The sequence below is a fragment of the Panthera uncia genome, assembly GCF_023721935.1.
Source record: "Panthera uncia isolate 11264 chromosome D3 unlocalized genomic scaffold, Puncia_PCG_1.0 HiC_scaffold_8, whole genome shotgun sequence".
Taxonomy (NCBI): domain Eukaryota; kingdom Metazoa; phylum Chordata; class Mammalia; order Carnivora; family Felidae; genus Panthera; species Panthera uncia.
The window spans coordinates 3279060-3299796 of NW_026057586.1; the positions used below are offsets into that span (position 1 = coordinate 3279060).

At 47.3% G+C, this 20737-nt stretch overlaps 1 long non-coding RNA gene across 1 annotated transcript; it reads left to right on the forward strand.

The window, feature by feature from the left end:
• The first annotated feature begins 16671 nt into the window (after positions 1-16671).
• Positions 16672-18980, forward strand: LOC125914661 (uncharacterized). The gene is made up of 4 exons (XR_007455380.1): positions 16672-16844; positions 17231-17392; positions 18311-18456; positions 18550-18980. It is a non-coding gene; the product is annotated as an uncharacterized LOC125914661 (long non-coding RNA).
• The last annotated feature ends 1757 nt before the right edge of the window (positions 18981-20737 follow it).

Consider the following 20737-nt stretch of genomic DNA (forward strand, 5'->3'; position numbering starts at 1 on the left):
GTCATTTGAACAGAGGATAATGAGAATATCCTTCACAAATCATACATCAGATGCTTGACTAGTTGCTTCTCATCATTGCTACGATAACATTAATACCAGTTTATTTGAAACTATCTAGCACAGTAAATTATATGGTTGCTTCTTTATTTCCTCACTTTTGATTTCCTCTTGGCTACATCTAGTAATTTTTAATTCGTATTACTACATTCGTGGTGCATTCTAGTTTTGTGAAAATCTCTCAATACATACATGGGCTGGATGCAAGAATGTCATCTTTAGTGATGCTCTTGTCGGAAGTAGAATGAGGCCAGATGGTGACTTCCCCTCCCCCTTTGTTGCATACAGTGAAACTGATTCATTTCTCCTTTAATATCTAAGATACCCCTTCACGCTTGTCACAAGCACCTACATACACAACCATCGTCATCCACATATGCACTAAGTAAGGTCCACGAACAATCAGGAAATTAGAAGATTTCCATCTAAGTCAATTAAGTGTCATGGTGTATTTATTTAGAGTATCACAGCCGTCCTGACTTGGGGCTACTGGCTCGTGATGCAGTGTTTGTAGAACCTGGCCAAGTGATACATTGGGATTCTTTCCATTCCCTTGTCCCCAGAGCTATCGGTTTTTCTTTGAAAAGCTCTCTATAATATTCCTTTAATGTGGATGGTAAAATAAATAAACCTTTAGGTTCAAATGTAAGTGTCAGCATAGAATCCACTAATTGGCTGATTGTTGACGAAAATCAAGCGGTCTGTAAACTTTATCCCCAATGGATGCGTAGACCTACCTCCGCCAGAATTCCAGGCGCACTGTGGGAACTCAACTCAGGGGCGGGCCTTTTGGATGAATCGATGCATAAAATGTAAGGTCTTAAATGACGAGATGGATTTTTAGAACAAATCTGCCAAGTCTTCGGATGATGAAATGGACATCATCCTATTCAGGCGTCATTTGGAGAGACAATGGATGGGCTCACTGTTGGGAATTCCTTCAAAGCCTGCATCACATCTTCTTGACTCTTCTCAGCAGCGGGGAAACATTCTTCCTCTCAAAGCATATTTGAATTTTTGTTCCACATCTATGTGATCCGCCAGGTCAGCATGACAGGTCACACCAATTTAATGGGAAGCAGCAGCATGGTGAAGCCACTCAGCCCGATTTCCCCCTTTTGCATAATTCAAAGGACGTGGATGTGTTATTTCCCTTTGGAAGATAAATTGAGCACACTGCCCACAGAAGAGAAACACATGGGCGTTTGCTCTACAAAAAGCTGTAGGCAACTCACCAAGGCGCAAGACTGTGCTGCTGCCAGATTCTCACCACTCCACGCCTCGCATGATGTTTTATCATCGTTCTCGTGCTTGCCTTACTTTGCTTCATTATATTGTAAACAGCTGGAGGGCAAGAACAGTGTCTTCTATGGAGTCGTAACCTCCGCTATGCTCAACGTGATTCTGTATACCTAGCGTGTGCTTAACACATGCACGCTGGTTAAGCAAAAGATGATTTTAATACTATTTTACTTTCTTTGGGGGAGTATTAGGGGTATGGATGCTTCCGTGGAAGAGTCTCATCCCTTGAGTCTAAGTTCTTTTGCTCCCTGGTTCATTCCTGGTTACTCTTTTCTTCATAAAGCATTATTTTATCCAGCTCCGTCCGAAAGATCAGAACAAATGTCAAGGCTTTGCTGTTTGTGTTCATCAATCAAAGGGCTTGGCACGGTCTTCAGAGAAACCTTCCCCAAGTACAGTTTTCTTTCCGGATGTGAGCATCCGTCTCTTGGTCTAAATTTAACTCTTCAGCCGTCATTGTCCCGGCTAATCATGTATTGGAATCAGCCAAAGCTCTGACCTTTTCAGCGTCGTCTCTGGCCCTCTACACGAGGGGAAGACTGTACATCACCCAGCACATCTTCCTACCTGCTCTAAAATCTCCCGTGGCAGCCAAAATTTCTTGCTCGGGGTCTTGCTTCTCTTACAATGCCCGATTTCTCACTCGTAGATTTAACATCCTGAAAATTATGCGCTGTACCAAATAACGATTATGAGTTTATACAACATGAAACTCCATACGCCGCTGTTCTCAGATGCTAGCACAAAACTGGCTTTTCCTTCTTTACGGTACTTTTGCTTCAAGGTAAAAACTTCACATAACACACACCAAGGCTGTATCCGTACAAGATAAACAATGATAGTGATTTTCATCTTTGGTAGTTTCATGTTGTAAATATATGCACATAAAAATAAGAGTTTGCTCTTCTGAGTGTCTTTGAACAATGACAAGTGAAATGGTCTTCCCAGATGGCCTCAGAAAGCACGTTCTGTTCTCTGGTATCTCTGCTTTGAAAATATTGTGCTTTAGTTTTCCCTTCTTGGGGCGAAGACCCACGGCATCTACAGTGTAATCTCACTCGAACATTTCAGGAGATTAATCTGGCAAAAATTGGTCAAAGGTCCTACTTGAAAAGATAGGGACCCAGTGCCCAGTTTGCCCAAAACAAATCACTGCCCCTAAGCATCTCGAGATATTCACTGCATGATGGTGGATCTATTCACCAGTGAGGTAAAATGATTACTGAACTAAATACCGGCCTAGAAGCAGGTCGATATATTTGCAGATTACTCCCAGGAAATGTAAACTACAAAACCATATGACTTTATGGATACACAACAATTTGTGAAATGACTAGAAGGGGGTTTTGATCAGTAAATTACACATCATCCAGTGACTCCTGGAATTATTGAGCTGGAGGAGTACCTGAGGACAAGCAGTCCAAGCCTCTCACGTTCTAGATGATGGGAGTGTTCGGTGGGTAAGTGATCGGCCCGGGATTATCAGCCAGGACAGGCAGGATGAACGCTAAGGTGAAGAATGCAGGCATCCCGCGTACATCTTTCCCACCAGGAGATATTGATCTTTTCGCATCTCAGTTGACTCTTTTAGGAGTTTGCAACTGAATATAATCATGACATGACAACATAATTATAACAAAAAGTTCACACATAGCTATTACTTAATGAAACGAACTCTTAGTAAGCACCTACTATCCATCACACTCTACTAGACATCCGAGACTGAAAGAAAAGTATGATCCCTATGCACCCCCAAGGAACTTAAAGTCTAGTTGGGGAAACTCACACATAGCAGATCATCAGAACCCGTTTCAGCGGAACTGTGGCAACGCAGATGTGGGGAGACACTCATCAAATGAAGTGATGTAGGGATTGGTCAAGCAAAAGTATCGCACAGCGTCCGTGGGTCCATGCGGTCTGTGAACACACAAGCTACGTTCGTTTATATGGTGCAGACACAAAGGCAAGGAGTGGCCCTCTTTGGAGGCTCTCTGAGCAGCTTTATCCTTTTCCTTGGGTATCAGGTATCAGACAGGTATTGAAAAGGTCAGCCGCGTGGAACAAATACAGCTTCTTCTATACCACATGAAAGCCCTCATATTTGATTCTATATTACAGTTAAAAGGAGAATAAGAAAAGTAAGCGAAAAGCAGGTGGGAAGAAAGTGGATGTAAATCTGACGAGCAAGATTAGGAAACGCTCTGTGGAAGAAATAATGGACGAGAAACAGGGTGGGGCATTCCTGGGGGAAGGCTGGGGTACAGACAGGAAATCACACGGTTCAGAAGCATGAAGAATGCTGCTGGCCTGGGACCAGAGAGGAGGATGGCCGCTGTCCACATCCAGTCGTCCTGTCCTCCGAGGTGCGAGGCTGCACAGAGAAGCTTTGGTCACCAAGGCAGCAAGATCTTAATTAAAGAACTGACCACTTATCAGGGCACCTGGGTGGCTCAGTAGGTTGAGCGACCAACTTCAGCTCAGGTCACGATCTCACAGTCTGTGAGTTCGAGCCCCGCGTCGGGCTCTGTGCTGACAGCTCAGAGCCTGGAGCCTGCTTTGGATTCTGTGTCTCCCTCTCTCTCTGCCCCTCCCCCGCTCATGCCCTGTCTCTCTCTGTCTCAGAAATAGATAAAAATTAAAAAAAAATTCTATTAAAAAGGAAAAAAAGAACTGACCGCTCATAGATTAGCTCCTGCCATCAAATGCCATGGTGTACTCAATTTCCCGGAGTCAAGGGTGACTCACTCTGTCGTAGATAGAGACTCAAATGACACACTACCAAGAAAACACAACTGAATTGTAAAAAAAAAAAAAAAAAAAGTAAACATTGTAAAACACAGACAACTTCTAGAAATCAGTAGGAGTGATACTGGAGAATTGCTTAAATCTCCCACAAAGACGTTGACAAAGAGGATTTGGCCATGAACAGGCAATTGTAAATGTCACCCTAGAAAAACTCCATAAGGATGACAGGGTCTTCTGAAGAAAATCATAGAGAGACCAAATCATTGCCTGAGAGAGACCCTCGGGAAAAATTAGGAAGACCTAAAATATTTATTTGCAAGTGTGATGATTTTTATGACCATGCCGCAAAAGTAAACGCGAAGGAAAGGGACTACAGCATCCTATCCTAAAAATGTGTCTGAAAATTTCACCAAAAAAAAAAAAAAAACCTTCATTATTTTCACTCTAGGAACCATGTTTCTAGTTGTAATTATAACTGGATTATTGTTACAGGGAGGACGAAATACATTTGTTGTTATATTTCGTTTTATTTTCTAAGTTCCAATTAAATGTCATCTTCACACATTATTTAACACAACGTGTGGGTCCCTGCTTTGTAGCGCCGGGTATCCACCGGCCACGAGATGCCTCACGGTGTCAGGGAGGCTGTTCGCGTGCTAAGTCCTAGTAAGGCGGGCTCGCTCTGGGTTCCAATCCACCGATGGCTGCACATTTGTCACACGCAAATGAAAGTCTGAGTCCTGCCTTCCTGGATGAGACCCCAGTCGGCTGCTAGTGAAATTGACTCTTCTTGCGGCCTTCCAGAGACCATCTGTCGGAGAGCTCACCGTTGTCCCTCTGTGAGCGGTGCCTCTCCTCCCCCTCATCGTGCACTCAACACAGTCAGTGAACAAATAATTATCAAACATTTCCTGACGGCCCACCTGTTCCAGGCTGTGGGTTAGGCCCCAGGGATAGAGTTCTGAAAGTCAAAGTCATCATCCTTGCTCCCACGGGGAGGCCACACCGGAGGCGGAGACCAAAGAGAAACAAGGAGCAAACAAATTCATGAGCGACCCCACAGACTGTGATAAAGGCAGTGAACGGAGAGGAGCGGTTGCCGCGAGAGAAAGAAAGAGCGTGTTGGGGGCCCATCCGGGCAAGGGCTGGAAAGCTGTTTGGGAGAGGAAGAGGGTTAGCATGTTCACTCCGTGTGCTCGAGGCTCGGAGGGAAGCCCGGTGTAGGAGGTGTCCCCGGGTGACAGCGGAGAGAGGGGACAGGGCTATGCCATGGCGGCCATCTCCGCCTTTCTGAAACCTGCTGCCTCTTTCTGTTTAACGTGGACGCCACCTCCTGAATTTCCTGCGGGACTCCACTTCACGCCAATCCTTTCGAAGTCGGCATTTGGGAGAGATCAGGGGAAAACCCTGATTCTGAGGGATGTGAGCACCGTTGTGCTGGTGAATGCGCAGCCAGAGGATCTCTGGAGATGAAAATGGCTGCTGCGTGATGCGCCGTCACAGGGCGCTGGGCACAAAGTCAAGGACGCCTCTTCCACACCCGCGGTAGCTGCAGACACTTCCTTCCTTACCCCAATTTCTAGATCAGACTTTGCTAGCTCTTCCTCTAAACGTGCTCCTGCTCATACGTTCTCTGACTCTGTTAACCACACCTGCCCCAACCCCCAATCATGACATCTGGCCAGCATCCCGGGCTCCATCTTTTTCCCTTGACTAACAGCTTCTCCCCTCCCCGCAGATCCCCACTGGCACAGAATCACCTTTCTCTGACCTCCCTAACCTCTCTCAGGTCTGGCCTCTGTGGAAAACCCATTATCACCGCCCACCCCCCCCCCCCCCGCCGCCATGTTTTCCCCAAAGAGACTCCTCCTTCTGAAATCCCTCTCCCGCAGGCCATGGAGGGGACAGTGTCGAAATCAAAACAGTATTTGTCCATCTGATCTAAGCTGAGGAACTCCCCTCCTACCCAGATATGGTCAGCCGAGTGGCTTCCCCGGCCGATAATGGCCAGGCCCCAGGCACTCGGGCCAGACCACAAGTCCAGGGCCAAGTCTAGGAAGGCTCTAGGTCATTCTCAACACTACCAGCTATGGAACCATGAGAATAAGACCCCCGACTTGTCTTTCTGGATTTTTTGTTACTAGACGTGTGACCTTGAGCAAGTTATATAAATCTCCTGGCCTCAGTCTCCTCATTTGTAAAATGGGGGTGATAGTTTGAACCTGTGAGAGTTGCCGTGAATTTTAACTAAGATGCAATGAGTAAACGCTTAGCACGGTGTCAGGCCGGTCCGGGCCGGGTAAGTGCTCTGACTATTATGATTTTTCAGGGTCCTGTCAGGCAAGGAGTAACTGAGTAAAAGATTCAGGTTTTGCCAAACGTAAATACATAATTTGAGGCCCCCCTTTTAGTATTTTCATGGGAGGAGGAAGTGATCTTTTTATCCCCATATAAACAATTTATACTGAGGGTTAGAGAAAGTGGCTGCAGCACATAACGAACCGAGCCACGGTGAGCAGACACGTGTGAAGTCCGGCGCGGATCAGGTTCAGCCTCGTACAGAGAGTGCGGCCAGGTGGGCAGGTGAGTGGACAGAGCACGGGTGGGAACCCGCCTGTGGAATGAGGGAGTCCCCAGTTATTTTCCAGTAACCAGACGTCATTCCGGGGACTGGCACTTTTTTGTTTTTTTTTTTTTTTAGCGTTTTCCCCCAAATATTGGACCCTTTCCTCCTCCTACAACAGAGGTGATGGAACCAGCTGTTACCCTTGCAGACGGGCTCCTCCTCCTGGGTGCTGGTTCTCAGGTGGGGCGGAGGCACTCGGGTCGCTTCTCCCTGTGCTTCTGGAATGCAGGCGCCTCCTCTTTCCGTCCCCTACCTGTTCTTGTGGCCCTGTTTTCAAGTGCCCTGCTCACTGATGGCTGCACGCTTGTCAATGAAAACACACCCTTCTCCCTTCTGTTCAACGACAACAATTGTTCCCTTCAACAACAATCTGTTGTTTTTCAGATGTGAAAACCAGATTATAAAGGTGGCTAGAACTGTGTATAAAATCAGAAAAAAGAAGGCCTAAAGGGAGGCCCAGAGGGCTGATGAATCCAATGCACAGATCATTGGTGTGGCTATTTCAGCTTCTCAGAGAACTTTTGTGTGTTTATTAATTCTGCGAGCATCCACCAGGAGGAAGGAAATATCTGCCTGTGGCTGTTTCTGGAGGAGACGCATCTGGGCTCGCACCTGTCTTCGGCTCAGCACCAGGATTCTTCGTGGACACCCCTCGGGGCCGTGTGGTCTGCTCGACGGTGAATTTGGGCTTACACAGAAGGTCGCTGTCCATCCTCAATGCAGGAGAGAAGACCAGTGGAATGTCCTTCAAAGTATCTGGAAGCATGGGGAGACGGTTCACCTAGGCCCTTCAGGCTCTGGAAACGTCACCTTTGGGATCCAAGGACACTCCCAGCTCTGGCTTAGAGTAGATGATCGCTCCTGGATTAATATCCATTGAAATCCATTAGAAGAGTATCCAGAACAATTTCCGTGAGCACATTCCTGTGTATTTCTAGGGCTCAGTCAGTGTATTTCTAGTCAGTCAGGCTAGCATGTGGTCCATAAGCAATCCCGCTCGCACCTACAAACACCTCCGGGTAAGAAACGTAGATTACGACTAGTACAGCAGTGTTAAGTTAGGTAGAAACAAGTGGAATTCTCTGTTTTCACGGGGAAAGGAAGCTAGGTCTCCAAGCAGAGACCTATTTCGCGGCAGATTTTGAGGTAGCAGAATTGCCTTATTTGTCCTCTTTTGTTACGAGGTGGGTTTGGTACGGGGCGAAGAGTGTGGGATCCTCAGGCAGGCTTGGATTTCACTGCAGGTTTGTCGATTATTAGCTGTGTAACTTAGAGCAAATTCTTGACCTCTCTGAGTATAAGTGCACACGAAATGCAAACACGAGAATCTATCTGGTAATTTTATTGACAGATTAAATCGAGGAGCAAAGGTAAAGTGCCTGACGAGAGTAGGTTTTCAATAAATATTAGTAATTGGCAATATAATATGCCACCTGCTTGACTATAAAGAAAAACAAAATGGTCAGTAAAGATTCAATACCCATGAGAACGAGGAGGGAGCACGATGTATAATCTACTTAATGACACGTTATTTTCATTGCTATCTATCTTCCCAGGACGGCAATTGAAAGAAACGTTCATGGGATGCGATACCTATGTGTTTGCTGAGTTTGTGCAAAGTAATTAACATTTTGATCAGGTTCAAGAAATCTTAATTAGGCCTGTGAACTCTTAGGGGACAAATCTTTTTTTTCAATGGGTCTGTTTAGAAGACTGAGGATCGCTGTTCTCTGTGCTGGTTTGCTTTCCTTGATACGGGCCCCAGGAGTGCTCCTGCTTCCAGATCCGTGCCAGCAGCCAGCCACGCCCTGTCACTGCTCCCTGGGGGCACACGTGACTTGTTCTGCCCTCACAGAAGGAGTTACCTTCTAGACCTTTGCCGCTTACATGTATGGTGTTCCACAGTTGGGTTCTCTATTTTGCGCACGTGAGTGTGGCTAAAGACGCACAAAGCAAACTTCTGAGTTAGAACTAGAAACTACCTCTGTGCATACCCACGGGTCTGCAGGTGAACTCTTTCTCCACTTGTTTTCTCATGCTTTTTCTTCACCACGGGTTCAAGGAATGTGTTCCCAGTGAGCCACTAACTTTTGTACCTGTCCCTCCGAGCGCAAGGGATAAGCCCTGGGTGACTTTGACAAGTGACTCTTTATCAGTAACATCGAATAATAACAGACAGAGGACAGATGAGAGGATTTGCCATAGGTGACTTGGCGAGCTGTAAACTCGCTTCGATTTGGGGTGATCTGTTTGGATTTAATAAAGTCTATGATCATGTGTCTACTAAATCCTATTTATTACCCTTTGTTTGATTAAAACAATGGGCCACGAAGCACAGTAAGATATTAGAGCTTATGTTCTACAAAGAGAACAGTTAGAAAATTCGTGAACTGTCCATTTGTTTACACTGCATTTAATGGAAGTTCATTTCACTAAACCCCATGCATTGATTTGAGGTCTTAACACGTAAAAAGCATTACAAGTGTGAAGAAAGCGGAGGTTTCTGGTGTGAGATGTTAGGTCTGTGAACGTCAAATGGTGGTTCATTTTATCAATGGCCTAGGAGACCATCTCAGAGATACCTGTAAAGCAAGCTTCGTGGAAGTCATCTATGCCTCTGCAATTCAATATCCCAGGGTAATAAGGAGCCTTGAATGATTTTCTAAACTCAGTCACGTCAGCTGTTCAGATGACCCCCAAGGAACACCCAAAAGCCTGGTGCTTTCACCCTCCCACACACGTAGCCCCGAAGGTTATCACTAATATACGTAGCAGACGCATGGCACTTTTCATTTCGTGTTTTATATTTATCTTGATGTTGGTATCCAAAACCTTAACAATATTTAGCATTTATGGGTAATGATTTCTTTCTTCAGATCTTTTTATAAACATAAATGATTAATCCTCATTGCACTTCTGTGAAAAGGATGTGTGGGAGGTTTCGGAGTTATATATAGAAGCAGGCTAATTCTCATTATTTTGACTTTGCTGAACCAGAGGATTTGGCCCACAAGGCACATTCGAGACTCTTCCTACGTCTTTAAAGGCTACAAAATGGCACAAATTCAACATCACTTCCTTAGCTTCCCACAACGTGTGTTTGGGATCGGCTGTGCCCCTTGGACACCCTTGAGATGAGCCCTGGAGTAAAAACCTTGGGATCCACCCAGGCACTCAGAGCTCCTCTCTCTCCCTGCAGAACTGTTGGGCACTGCACCAAGACCAGCCTGTGTGGCCCTTAGCCTGGAGCTCCTCTGGCGGCCTGTGGGGCGGGGGTGGGTGGGTGGAGGTGGGGGGGGTGTGGTCTCCCCATCTACCATTGCAAGGACCACCAAGGCTCAGTCATCTGGACCCTGGGAGGCATCCAGACCATGGGGTGTTCTGTGGGCAAATTGGGCAGTTAGGAGAGTCGCGGGGATGGAGTGAAAGTCCCGGATGATCCTCCCATCAGCGTTAAGGAAGGTTCCTCTGGCACGAAAGCGACTCCCAGGGCTGCCCTTCGCTATTGTGCCAATGGCAGGACGGCTGTAGCTCGGGAAGAAGAGATACTAACCCTGACTGTGACTATACGTTAAGAAAGTCGCCCTGATACCATGAATGGTGAATGGAAATCTGTAAGTAATTGGATTTGGTGGGCAACCTTCTCTCCCATCTGCTAGAGACACAGGACTTCCCCACACAGGTGACCCGGGAGACAAAGTGTCCAGCACCTGTATCTGATAGAAGACGAGAAGTTCTCCACAGGAGAACCATCCGGTGATCTTATTTCTGGGATATGCAGGTGTGGTCCGTTTCATTTTTCTCATCTGTTTTCGCAACAGGAAGTTAATTGGCAAAGATTGAAGACAGTTAAATGATCCTTCTTGAATCTTCGAGTACTGGCTCCCTGGTTCCTTCAGGAACTGCACTGAGAGGAAACTGAGACTGTGCCTGACGGAAGATACAGAAAGAGGGAGGCAGAGGGGGGAGGGAGGGAGAAACAAAGTGGGGGGAGGGAGGGAGGGAGAGGGAAAGAGAGAGAGGTAGGAAAGAAGGAGGAAGGGGGGCAGAGGAAGAGACGGAGAGATGGGAAAGAGTGAGGGAGAGAGAGGGAGAGAGAAAGACGGGGAGAAGAAGAGAGGGAGAGAAGGAGGGAGAGACAGGGAGGGGGGAGGGAAGGAGGGAGAAACAGGAAGAAGGGAGAGAGGGAGCAGGAAGGAGCGGGATAGAGAGGGATGCAGGAAAGAGGGGGCGGCGAGAGGCAGGGCAGGACAGAGACAGACAGGGAGAGAGAGAGACCCAGAGACCCAGAGAGAGAGGACGGGGCTCCAGGCAGGAGAGGAGGCAGGAGAGGCAGAGAGCTCTGAAGGTTTGGGCCAGTCCACCTGCTCGGGCAGGTGGCCCTCTGATGCCTCCCCCCCCGACCTTCCCCGCGGGAAGGGCGCTCTGGGTGTCCCAAGGCTCACTTGGAGATCCTCCAGTCACCTTGCGTGTGGCCTGGGTGCTGAGCCCCAGGGGAGCATGTGGTGAAAGCCTCCTCATTGCCCTGCAGGGCAGCCCCACTGGTCGGACTTGACCCCCGCAGCCCCCCACTCCTCGCGGCCCTTCCAGACTCTGCTGGGCCTCGGTTCCCGGGCAGGGGCTCTGCGAGGAGGTGCCCACGCGGCTGCTCCTGCGGGGACTTGGCCCCTCGAGGTAACCAGGGAGACCAGTTGCCATGGTGATGGAGGCAGGCTCACCACCCCTCCCCACCCCCCTCCGCCGCCCTCAGGAGCCCGGCCAGGAGCTCGGCCAGCGCTGCCCGGTGCCAGGCAGGCCCTCGTCATCCGAGGCGCCCTGCCGTCCTTTCCACCCCTGTCCTGACCCGTCCCCTCCGTCCCCTCCTTCCCCTCCGGCCCGTGGACACGACCCAGGGGACCCCCTCTCTCCCAGGAGCATGTTAGGTGGTTAGGAGGTAATTTAATTCCCCGGCAGGCGGTTGGCTCGGTGTGGGGTGCGGGATCGCTGCCCGCACTTGGGCCTTCGGCTGTTCCAGAGGCTGCCAACTCGCTGGCAGCCGGCGGTGTGCATGGATGCAGGTTGCGGGCCCGGCTCAGCCGGCCGTGTGCACGGATGCAGGTTGCGGGGCGGCTCCCAGGCCGGCTCCGGCTTGCCAGGCACTCCTCGCCAAGCCGGCCAGATTTGTCGAAGGGACCGGCCCACCCTCCCGTCTGTTGGAATCTCCCCGACTCTGCGTGCACGAGACGGCCCGGGTGGAGAGCTCCAGATCTTAAATATAGAATCTAAATGTTTCTAACAACAAATCTGGCCCTGCCGTATGGCCCGGCCTTCCAGGCTTGTGCTGACAGCCCAGGTCTCTTCCAGAATTGCGTGGCATCGCCCCCTGAGGCCACCAGGGGCCCAGCACAGCCTGACCTGTCTCCTGACCCAGGGCTCCAGGGTCAGCCTTCCCCACTCTTATTCCTTAGGCATCCCAGGAGATTTTATGGGATCCAATGCAGGCCTCCCAAAAGGCGCCCTTGGCTCGCGTTTGTGTTCATGTACAGCCCGCGGGCCACCCGTCCTTCATCCTTACCCGACACAGCGAATGTCCTCGTATTAAATGCAGGATGTGCACCCCTCCGAGCCACCTAATTTTCAGGGGTGCTCCTCTGGAGAGGAGGAACGTCAGTTGCACTTGGTTGCAGTTTTGACTGATTCTTCTCTTCTTAGGAGACACTGTTCCAACAACTTCCAGGACCCTCTAAACAACAGGAAGTCTGTTCCTGACCCAACCTCCAGGTTTGGGCCTCCTGACTGCTTACCCGTCACAATTCGTTAAAGCAGGCGCATCTCTGGCCATGGCAGATATTTACATAGAGTTGTAGTTCTAATATTATATTATAAGTGATAAGTTGGGCAATAAAGTAACAAAGTTCTATCGTTCCCGAACCTAAAAATAATGAAAAGACATCAAGCTGCTTGAAGTGGGTTCTCCTGGACCAAAGGACCAGGAAATCATCCAGTTGTATTGTAATAACTGATGTGAGAAATACGAAGAAAAGCAGACCAATTTCCAATGAGGAGGAGTTCTCTGATTCTTCTAGAAGACAAAAAAAAAAAAGTCTGATAAATCCAAGAACAAGAAAATATGAAATGACGTATGCATGAAATGACGTATGTCTGTGTTTCAAACAGCTGGGAGGAAGGACCACACGTGGGGTCAGCTAAATGAGGGTTTTGGACTAAGATAATCTCTTCTTTTCCAACTCTGACGTTAGATCACATGTGCGTTTTTTTGACGTTTCGTAAAGCATTTGGACAAAAACATCAACTACGACCATCAGGCTATTTTTCCCCCCTGGAAATGTGGGTCCTAGGAAAGCAATAGTCTTGTCTACAGCAGTAATTTGGGGACGCAGGGAAAGCTGAGTCCTAAGGCCTTGTCCAACTTGGGAGCGCTCTGCTCTGTTTCCAAATTCCGAAATCTTGGGCCAGGTTGACTTGAGGGACATCTGGACGACGATGCAGGACTATAGGGCTGTTCCTGGGGCCGTGGGCTCTGATGTCAGAAACGTTTGGATCTGAATCCTAGATTGGCCCCACACTAGGCAACTCACGTAGTCTATTTCCCACCTGTCCTTTTTAGATTTATTTGTTCACTTATTTATGCATCCTGTGGCAGACGCAAGGGCGGGGCAGTGAGCCCCCCAGAGAAAGATCCCTGGTCTCCTGGTGTACAGTCTATTGTGGGGAGAAAAACCACGAACAAAACCGAATACAAACATACCCCATGCCAGGCTGTAGAAAGTACTCTCAGGAAAATAAAAAGCAGGCTAAGGAGACACGGTGGTAGGCAAGGGGAGGGGACATTTTATTCTAAAGAGGTAACCTCCACGCAGCGGTGTGTGTCCCGTGAGCATCTCCACGAAGGAACCATCACCACGGCGTCTTCCTTACCAGTGTGTTTGGAGGATGAATCACTTATGCGTACGTGACATTTCTCATAATGCACATGGAGGGTAGCAACATTGCTGTCACGTGCGGGATGGCCGTCGTCTTCTGTCCCTACTCGGGAAGATGAGTCTCCAGAGGCCACGAGGAAGCTGCCCCCTGGAGGGCCCTATTCGTGTCAGAGCGACAGATGCGTGCTGCCCGACAAACTGATTTAGAAACCAGAAATTGGTGTTCCATAGCTTATAATCCACTATGAGTTTTAGGGCCAGAGAATGCCATTTATAACATGAACGCCTGCCACCCATGAGAGCCACTGCTGGGCATCCAATTCTCCCCAGTCTACCGAGAAAGTGGAATGATTCTAACGGTTTGGGGTTGGATTGGGGCCCCTAACAATGGTTGAAGTCTTAACTCCTGGGACCTCAGGCTATGATCTTATTTGGATATATAATCCAGTATCATAACATAATATACTTGATAATGATGTTATCAATTGTATCATCATAATATAACATAATTGATACGATTACTTGATTTGGGTCCCTACTGGGTTAAAAGAGGCCCCACCCCAATGTGGCTGGTGTCCTCATAAGAAGAGAGGAGAAATATAAACACAGAGACCCCAGGGGGAAGACAGCCGTGAGACGTCACGAAGGCAGAGACTGTAGTGGTACGTGTGTAAACCAGGGAATGCCAAGGATTGCCAGCCACCGCCAGAGGCTGGGAGAGCGTCCTGGAACAGATTTACCCTCAGTACCTCCGGCAGGAACCAACAATGCCAATACCTGGCTCCTGGACTTCTGGCTTCTAGAAGTGAGGGGTTGGATCTGTTGTTTAAGGCACCCATATTTGTGGAACTTTGTTACAGTTAATTCCAGGGAACCAATACCTTCTCATTTTAGAGATTAATAATCTAATCTCTGGGTTAGGGGCACCTGGGTGGCTCAGTCAGTTAAGCGTCTGACTTCGGCTCGGGTTGTGATCTCACGGTCCGTGGGTTTGAGCACCGCGCCAGGCTCTGTGCCGACAGCTCGGAGCCTGGAGCCTGCTTTGGAATCTGTGTCTCTGCTCACGCTCTGTCTCTCTTCCTCTCAAAAATAAATAAACATTAAAAAAAAATAACCTACGGGTTAGACAACTTGTCTGACTTGCCCGAGTTCTGTGGCCAAACAAGGATAAACAAGGTCTGGAATTTCAGGGTAGCCAATATGCACGTAGACCCTTGGCCCATTTGCAAAGTGAGAACCACTTGTGTTACAGGTGAAGAGACGCCAAAGCTAACCATCGGGGGGTTTTTACCCTTTTTACCTTTTTTAAAAGCTGTCACTCATGGCTGAGTGATTGAAAATGACAACTGTATTTTAAGAAACCACCGGCACAAGTGTACCCAATATTTTAATCTCCAAAATTAAAGTGTCCAGGTGAGCTCGAGGGCACGTGCCTGCCAGAGGCAGACAGCGTTCCGGGCGTGGGCGCTCTGTTCTGCCGCGGCTCCGCTCAGCCCCATGGGAGTCGAACGTGTCAAAGGCAAGCGTTGAAATGTCAACTAGGCAGGTTTCCAAACCAGTGTAGAGGCATAGGAAATTTAAAGTTGGCTAAGCCTTGGGGGTGTCATATGGATGATAGCCAAATACCACCACTGGTTAAACCACCAGAATTCTGGCCAATCGCCGTCTTGCTGCTCTGATCCCGGGTCTCCCCAGAACATGACGTCTCACACCAAAGTGAGCGGGATGGTTCTTCTCCACTTAGACATGAGATTGGTCTGTCTAAGCTTTCTCCCCAAACCCTGCTGTACTCGTCAGGGCTCTCCAGAGAAACAGAACCAATGGGTGAGTGTGTGTGTGTGTGTGTGTGTGTGTCCGTGTGTGCACATGGGTGTGTATATTCAAATGTTAACCTCCTCCAGAAATGCCCTCCCAGACACATACAGTCATGTTCGACCAAATATCTGGTACCACGTGGGCCCGTCAAGTCAACACATAAAAATAACATCACACGTGCCCATTGGCAGAAGATGTCTTTATTCCTGAATGGCCAACTCTCGTAGCTCCACGTGGGCCGTAACTCTTACATTTGGAGGCATTCCCTTGCACGCTTATATTTAAAGAAAGATATTTGCCCCTCAACCAGCCATATGATTTCTAATACGGTAGCACTCTACCCGTGGTTTTCTTCCCCTCTGGTATTTAAGTATGGGCTTGGTCTACTAGGCTGCTTGTCCTTCAGGCTTATAGATCATTCAGTTGTTGAGATTTAAATTTTATTTAAATTTTGACTCTCGCCATTATTTTTCAACCAACCTGAGGGTTATAGGCTCTACATTTGACCCTAATATTCCAACCTATGAACCGGCTTCCTTGGTGTGAAATTACATTATGTAAGAGGCTCCCCTTTGTCCATTATCTGGGCATTTCAGTGACAGAGCTCTCCAAGAGGCACGATATTGTAAATCAGGAGGGCCAGGAGGTGCAAGGGGAGAGAATAATAGTTTTAAGGCCACCATGGTAATTTCTTCTATTCTTAATGCCATAGAAAGAGCACTGTGAAGAATGGGCATGAGGTGTTTCTTCCTGGCAACTTGTCAAAGGAAGAATATTTTATGCAAATGGAGATATTCTGTTCCGAGAAATAATAGATCTATAGTGATTTCATTCTTGTATTAAACTGGACAAGGTTTACCTTTAAAAGATAGGTTGGCCCTTACCAGTACCACTTGTTGAATAAGGAAATGCCGAGAAGATATTAATTGTACGACATTACATTAATAGCACGCAGCCCACATACCCTACTTGAGAGAGGTCGTCGATAAAAATTTGTTAAAGAATAATTGAGCGGGTTGAATTACTTAAATAGGTATTGAAAATGATAAAATAAAGTCAGTGCAGGAGGATTAAGAATAAAAGGCACTGATAAAATGCTGGGCCACTGACCTTTGGCTATCAGATTTGCGTTCTGCGAGGACAAATTTAATCACAAATGGGAATGTTTTAATTGGTTTCTCCCACTTCCATTATGAAAGAGCTACCAACAACCAAGAAATGCTAGAAAGAAGATGCAGGAAAGGAAATCTGATCTTCTGGTTTTTTGGTCTTTATTTACCCCCGGGTTCCACGTGATACGATACAGAGCCCGTGGCATTCGAGCAAGATTCCTTACCATCTCCCTTGGCGGTGGGCCCCCAGCCTCTAAGGCTAAGGTAAGTGCTGAGAGCTGTAGGTGGGAGGGCATCCCGGTGTTGGACAAGGCACAGGGGGTCCCAGGAGCCACGCAGAGTGCCCCTCTCCTTGGGTCCAGCCTTCGCACAAAGCATTTCGGGACTTTAGTATCACATAGCAAATGCTTATTATGTGTGAGGCACTGTGATACAGTCACAACACATAAGATGCAATCCTTGCTGTTCGGTTGAAGTGAGCAAGGAGGACGGAAAGTAAATAACTTCGTTGCAGTGAGTGTATGCGTATTGAGGTTGGGGAGGGGGGACTACAGACACAGGGGGCTCTGGAAGCAGCCACCAACAGCGCGAGCACACAATACTTTACCTCCTGAAAGGTTTTCACACTGCATTTCTTCTCTCCTTTCCAGCTCAGTATTACTGTCCATTCATGTTTAGCTCCATTGTATGTATGATGGCCACAGAAAGCATCCTAAGTACCTTCTGGTCCAAATCCTCAAGAAACTGGGCAGCGAGAAGTGCTGTGTGGACTGTTCCTCACTACACGGCAAATTTCCAGATGCAGCTGGCTGGTAGGTTTGGATGCAACTCACTCTACTTTGAAAATAACGCATTAATTCTAGGTATCAATCCATTTCCGTTTTCTCAAATGAAAGGTGAAGGATTAATTTGTTTGTTAAAAACAAATCCTTTCATGGTTAACAGTATGATTTTTTTTTTCTGATGGAGCTGTAGCCATTCTATGCCAGTTTCTATAATTTATATTCATTTCTTGAGGTTTTGAAATGTGACATGCATTTCTTTTTTTCAAACACTGTCTATAAGATGGTATATTTTATATAATTTTAACAGTACTTTTAAAAGAAAGATATGAATAAAAATATCTATCAACAATTCCATATAAATGGCATGAGTCACCTTAGAAATACATACTTACTAATCAAGGAAAATCTTCCATATGTATACATTATGGTAGGTGCTGAATCAGAATGAAACAAGATTATTTCGAATTTGAAAAAAATGAAAACTTTGCTTTTTTGAGGAAAAAAGAGCCTCAACGGAACTACAAAATTGTTTAAAAACCAACCAGAATGCATAAAATACTCTAAATTGTATTCTCTCTTCTTAAATCAAGCTCAAAACCGTATGAGGGAGACCTCCAAACATTTTTTTTAATTTTTAAAATGTTTATTTATTTTTTGAAAGAGAGAGAGAAAGGGCAGAGAGAGAGAGAGAGAGAGAGAGAGAGACAGAATCGGAAGCAGGCTCCAGGCTCTGAGCTGTCAGCACAGAGCCTGATGTGGGGCTCGAACCCACTGACTGTGAGATCACGACCTGAGCCGAGGTCAGGCGCTTAACTGACTGAACCACCCAGGGACCCCAAGACCTCCAAACTTTTAAAAGTCATTTTGATATTTTGAATAAATATATCTCAATTAAAATAAAACAGAAGTCTAAAATTCAATTGCTAATAATTACGCACCTCTCAGGGAAACTTACCAGCGGTACATTTCAAAGCAGACCTCTTCAAGTCAATGTCTCAACATGGTTATGCAGTGCAAACGGCCACCCTAATTCTTCCCAAAGTCCTCCAACAATATTCGTCTAAAGGGTATGAACCCAAGAAAGATACCCGGTAACCCTTATGACCAAAGTCATTTTCTCTAATGTCATTAATAATTATTCTCCCCCCCCCCCAAATTGACTTGAATCTTTTTTTTTATTTTAGAATAAGGAAGTATAGATTCAGAAAAAGAAGAAAGCTAAAAAAATCTGTTGGAACAATGGCAGTGGTTATGTGCCAGTTAGTCTTGTAAGTGATGTCACTTTGCTCACTTACACCTGGAAACTCTTGGAGGCGGTACCGTTAATGATGTTCCATGTCACAAGTGAAGAAATTGAGGCAAAGGGGAGGATTCACCTGCTGGAGGTCACACGACCACAGGGAGGTAGTGAAACTGGGATTCAGTCGGCGGGTTCTCATTTTTGGCATTTACTTTGTGCCGCCGGATGGAGAAAACCATTACATTCGTACGTGGCTGTCCAACAAAAGGGAAAGATATACGTACCATTCCGCTATCTGCTTCTTCTGCTGTACAATATCTGAGGCACATCTTTACGGCACTCCTATCGCTGTATCGTTTTTAGCAGTTGCGTTAAACATCGTTTTGCAAAAATCTCCTCGTATGAGTTTCACTAACCCCGCCGCTCGAACATTGTCACCAACAATAGTCTTCTATCTGCTGGGGCCTGCGTCGTGACACTTCTCCACAATTGGGCCCTGGGATAAATTCTGAGAATGGAATTATTGGCTGAGGCATTTATAGACCTTAAGTTTTGATCACACGCCAGGTTGTGCTCCAGGGAGGAGGCAGGGTGCTCAGACCCTGGGTGCCACCGGTCACCTTCTCATCGCTGCGTCGGTCGGCTTCCTCTGAGGCTCGTCCAACAACCTCCCAAGTGTCCCCATGCCACCTTTTCCCTGGAAAATGTTTCCTTCCTTATGTCCTGTAGTGCTGCTTTCTGGGTCCCCTTCAAGTCTCACTGTCTGCTCTTACTCAAGGGACCCCACGGACGCCCCGCAGAGATTAACAGAGCTGTCTCCCGGCGTTTCGCCCTTCACCTGCTCTACCAGGTGAATCTACCTGCCCTCACTCCCTCCCGCCCCTTCCGCACACGAGGTTTCCAGGGGCATCACAGCAGCGTCCCGACTGGCAATCGCGTATCTGAAACCAAATTCCATACCTTGACTTCAAAACCGACTTCTCCTCCTCTTTCGCCCCATCAAACTCCCCTGGGAGAAATAGGAAACTTTTCCTCGTTTCTTCCACCGGCTTCAGTGACAGGGAAGAGGAGGAAGGGGCCTTGGCCAGGGGTAACCCTGGGGATAACGGGGAAGGCGAACGGGATGCCAGAGTCTCGGCGGACTCCCCCACAACCACCCTCTACCTTGTTTTGTTCACTTTTCCTACTTTTTCTCTCAAGTGTTAGGTTATAGCACACAAGTAGATATTCAAAATCACTTGATGGATTGCAAAATAAACTATCATAACTGACAAAGCTGAAAGAATATCATTTTCAGATACATAGCAGCCCAATTTATACATCAAAGAATGCTATTATTAAGTCAAAGAATAGAAGGAGAAAACTATTTCAAATGTGTTAGATCAGTCAAAAATAGTAACATTAGACTCTACCCAGGAGGAGCTTAAAACGTTGCTGGGGAGGCGCACCGTCTTCACACTTAGTGAATAAGATAGTAACACCGTGCGTGTGCACGTGCGTGCATGTGTAAGCATGAGAGGCGCCCCTAATTCCCCACAGGAGGTCACTCTTTCACGGGGAGCATGACACAAACAGTAGGGATTATGTATGGAGCACGAGCACGGGGCCCCTTATCTCCTCTGTTTCCTTCAGTCGGTGCTTATGGTTCTATGGCCACATTCATGCAGATGGAAGGTCATAGAGCCAGACGTTTGGCTTCCAAGGTCATGATCAGCCAGGAAGCAGCCTGAACGTGGAAAGGATGTCCAGGGCAGTCACTCAGGTGTGGGATCGTCCCCCCAAATCACAGGTCACGGTGGAGCAGTGAACGACGCCCACAAACATGCTCCCCGTATACCCCATTCTTTTATTTCCATACCTTTACATAACGGATCCACTTACCCCCCTGGGAGTTCTCCAGCTCTTGTTCATTCCCACTGTTGATTTTCTTCTCAAACTTTTGCCTTCCGAATTTATCCTCCAGGCTTACGTGAGTAAATTGCACTTTTGACTCTAAAGTGTGCTTTCACTCTTCAGGTGTGCGGCACGCTCCGTTGTTTTCCACCTGGTGACCCCAAGTTGAATCGTGTGTCACGTCTGTTTCTTACTGACAGACATACCTCAGCGGCTCGTTGTTGGCGGTTCCTGGGCTT